Genomic DNA, 4227 nt, shown 5'->3' on the forward strand with positions numbered 1-4227 from the left:
GCGGAGCCAGGTACGGGGGCCCATTGGGCAGGCGGCGAGGGCCCTGAGCACCGGGCTGGGTTAGGTCCAGAAAGGGGAGTGACGCCTCGTGGGACGGCCTTGCCCTGCTTCCGGTTTCCCCAAAAGTCGGGCCCGGAGAGCATGCGTGCCGCGGTGTGACCGGCGTGACCGGCCCGCCTCCTGCCCGGGGTGTACAGGCCCCCCGTGACGTCACCCCTCCTTCCCCAGGCACCACCCCACCAACTCTGTTTGGGGAAATCTCCCCCCTTATTTTGGCTTGCGGTTTCATCATTTGTGTAGCTGTTCCTGGGCCTCAACACTGTAGGGTTTGGTTAGGTACTTGATAAAAAGCTTATGTTGCTGTCCGTGGTCTTCTGAGACCCGCCCTTTCCTGGAGTCGGTTCTTGGGTTGTCTCCAGGACCGATTCTGCATGACCGCGGGCACTCACTGCCATATCTACATCACCAGGCACACGCCGCATGGATCCAGTGGCCCTGGTGGCCGTTCGTGGTCCCAGGCGCTTTCCTGGGGGACGTGTGAGAAGCCCTGCCGGCGCATACTGGGCCTGGGGTAGCCGCATGGGGTTGGGTCTCTGCGCACGAAATGCTGGAGGTTTCCGAAGAGCTGGAGAGTTGACAGCCTCACTGGTGCGTGGGAGATCCTGCAGGAGTTTCCGTCTGTCGGTTTGCCGTCATTCACTTGGTGCTTCCAGTGTGGTGTGTGTCTGTGGCCTGGTGGTGCGCTATCACCATATCCATTCACAGCTGAGGGCCTGCACAGCTGCCCAAGGCCGTGCCGCAGAAATGTCCTGTCTGCCTCCAGGATCTTGGGACCCAAGAGAGCCCAGATCGGGGAGGGTGTCTTGGGAGGAGGGAGTTCTGGCCTGTGCGTGGAGCTGGGGCTGGCTGTGGGCCCTGCACTGAGGCACATCTCTCCGAGGGTGCACAGGCAGGTAGGTGCTTTCCAAAAAGTGCTGCTGGGCTGCAGTCGCCAGGTGGAAAGGTGGGTTTGGAGCAAGGTCTCCCTTTGAAAGCCAGCTTGCGTCTGATGGTGGTGCTTGGTACCTGGGTCTTTGCAGGGGTGAAAGAATGTCACTACAACGTGCACAACGTGCAGTCCTCAGTTGGGCTTGAGCGCACACCCAGCACTGCAGCCCTGCCTGGCTGCTGGCCTGCAAGTTGTTTCAACTCAGTGTCTTCATCTGTGAAGTGAGACTGATGGTGTGATTACCCGAGAGGCTTTGCGTTACTGTCAGTCCTTTATTTTTATTATTATTATTATTATTATTATTATTTCTTGAGACAAAGTCTTGCCCTGTCACCCAGGCTGGAGTGCAGTGGTGCAATTTCAGCTCACTGCAACCTCTGCCCCCTGGGTTCAGGCGATTCTCCTGCCTCAGCCTCCTGAGTAGCTAGGATTACAGGTGCCAGCCACCACACCTAGCTAATTTTTGTATTTTTAGTAGAGATGGGGTTTTGCCATGTTAGCCATGCAGATCTCGAACTCCTAGCCTCAAGTGATCCACCCACCTCAGCCTCCCAAAGTGCTGGGATCATAGGCCTGAGCCACCGCGCCCAGCTCCTATCAGTCAGTTCTGAGATACGTGTGGTTTCACATTATCTCACACCCTGATTCTCTAAGAAGGCGTTGTCTAGGTTGAGAGGGCGTGGTCTAGGGTTCATTCTTCAGGGTACTTAGTGATGCAGCCTCCTATCAGCCCCACCCTAGACATGCTGTGTTAGGGCTGCTGGGCTCTCTTGAACTCCTAAACCTGTAAGAAAGGTGAGGCTGGTCTCACCTGACATGGAAAAGCTTTGCAGAGTCCGCAGAACCCCCCTTCCCCCGACTCTCCCCCCAGACTCCAGCTGCCTGCAGTATCTGCCAGCTAGCTTTCTGTACTTTCACCACGTTGGCCAGGCTGGCCTTGAGCTCCTGAGCCTGCCTCAGCCTCCCAAAGTGCTGGGATTACAGGCGTGAGCCACCGTGCCCAGCTCCACCCTGGAAAGTTCTTGAGCCGGTTAACTTCTCCCTACTTGATCACCTCTGCCTCTGCCTCTTCTAACCCTGCCCATTCCCTCGGCCCTTTCAGAAATGTCAGTGGCACATGCTTTCCTCTCTCAGACCCTTCAGAGACTTCCTGTTGCTCTGAGGACACTCATCCCAGCCGAGCAGGCCCACCGGGCCCCCGACAGCACTACCTGGCTGGGTCACCTGCGGGTCTCCTGGCTCTGGCAGGTGGGGGTGTGATCTGGAACCTTCTGTCCTTGTGCGTCTGGGGGAGGCTCAGAAGGTGTGTCCATCTCACTCTCCCCCATCCTGATGGCGCTCCCACCCTCCTGCCAAAGCCTCTCCCACTGAGGCCTTTGCACCTGGCCATCCTAGTTGCTGGGCTCGCTCTTTCCTCAGCCCTGCTGACCGAGCCTGCCCACTGCCCGCCAGCCATGCCCCGTCTCGCTCCTCTCCTCCCAGGCCCATCTCAGTGTCTGGGTTCAGTTGAGCCCTTTCTACGGGGCAGCGCCGGCTCAGGGCGGGCTTGGGCTTGGCTGGAGCCTCAATGGATAGATGATGACTGGCCTGGGCTGTAGCCACCATGCTGGCTGTGTCCCCGCCCTCCGCCCCCAACCTCCAGAGCTGGGCTTGCCAGGAGGGGATGCCCTGGGGAGGGGCACCTTGACAGGGAGCCCTGTGGAGCCTCATTGTGTTAGTGTGTTGCAAGCCCTCACCCACGCCCAACAGGAGCCCTTCCCTGAAAACCCCTGAGGCTTCTGGCTTCAGGGCCTCCCCTCCCTGCCCGGCCTCCCCTCCCTGCCCGGCCTCCTCCACCCTGCCCATCCTCTGTGGGCGGTGATCCTGCGCCCTGCTGTGGTGCCTCTCCACTGGCTGCACTGCTGGCCCCCCTCCACCCAGCTCCTGGGAGGCAGGGCTGTCTCCTTAGCAGCCAGGTCCTTTATTTAGCGAATGAAACGGTCCCATGGAGAGGTTCCGGAGGATTCTAGACTGGCTCTGAAGGGACCCATCTGGGGAGAGGCCCTAGAGCCTGGGAGAGGCACGTTGCCTTGCCCTTTCCCACTTAGCCGGGCTTGGCGGGATCCGTGACTCAGCAGCACACGGGCCGCTGCGGGTGGGGGGCATGGGCGGGTGCACAGGCACAAGGCTGAGGTCAGGTGGGGTTGCCTCCCTCTGCAGGCCTTGTTTTCCTCCCCCGTGAGGTGGAGGCCACACTGTCCACCTGCTAGGACCCACAGGGAGGAGCCACCATGGGAGGGGGGAAGAGGCTCACGCAGGGCCTGGCCCAGGAGAGTGACACGTCCTGTCTCCATCTTTAGGTGGGAGGAGGAGAAGCGCGAAGACAGGGTGAAGTGGAGACAGCTGGAGCACAAGGGCCCGTACTTCGCACCCCCATACGAGCCCCTTCCCGACGGAGTGTGTTTCTTCTATGACGGTGAGGACGCAGGGAGCGGCTCCTCCCCGGCCTGCACTTGGCTCCCTGGGCGTGGTCTCCCAGTGGGCCTCCGGCTGTGTCCCTCAGCCCCGCTGCAGGCTTCTGGCTATGAGCGCTCCATGCCCTCTTCTTGCAGGTGATGCGTGGGGGCTGCTGACCAACTGACCCATGCTTGGAGGGCAGCAGCTCAGGGGCTCCTGTCCCTGCCTTTCCTGCTGAGCCTGCACTGGCTGTGCCTGTTGTGTCCAGGACCCGCTGGGCGGCCCACCCTCCCTCCGTCCCCTGCACCACCGTGTTCCCTGTGTGTTCTGAGTATCCACAGTACCTACACTGTGTATACACACGTGGATCACAGAACGGTCACTTGATCCCAGCTTGTGATTCTCAGCAAGAAGCAGAGCTCATGATCCACGTGAGCGCTGAGCCACCCTCAGAGGCAGCACCCTGGGGGCTCTGGGTCAGCAGGGCCCAGTGCAGGACCCATGCCTTCTACCCTTGAGCCCTGTTGTCTGCCCCAGGGCCAAGGAGCTTCAGCTTGCTCTTGTGCTGCTGATTTTAGCTGCTTCAGCCCATTTTCTTCATCTCTGCTAGATGGCATCCTTCTAAGAAAAGCAAACCTCTTCTCCCCTAGGGTGGGCCCCCACGCCATGCTGTGCCCCTCCCGCCAGCCCTCCCATGGGCCCCCTGCCAGGTCACATGCACACCTGAGTTTGCTGAGCTCCTTTGATGCAATTTTTTGTTCCAAGCCTGTTTCTCCAAAGCTGGACTGGAGATTCCACAGGGA

General features: G+C 60.0%; 1 protein-coding gene across 1 annotated transcript in view; it reads left to right on the forward strand.

Moving 5' to 3' along the window:
• The window catches only part of TOP1MT (topoisomerase (DNA) I, mitochondrial), a 43536-nt gene that overhangs the window by 18534 nt on the left and 20775 nt on the right, over positions 1–4227 (forward strand). The window contains exon 2 of the mRNA XM_011938078.1: positions 3328–3443. The gene's annotated coding sequence lies outside the window, so the exon portion shown is untranslated. The remainder of the gene's footprint in view (positions 1–3327; positions 3444–4227) is intronic.

Source organism: Colobus angolensis, unplaced genomic scaffold, assembly GCF_000951035.1.
Source record: "Colobus angolensis palliatus isolate OR3802 unplaced genomic scaffold, Cang.pa_1.0 Scaffold17, whole genome shotgun sequence".
In the NCBI taxonomy this organism is placed as follows: Eukaryota; Metazoa; Chordata; class Mammalia; order Primates; family Cercopithecidae; genus Colobus; species Colobus angolensis.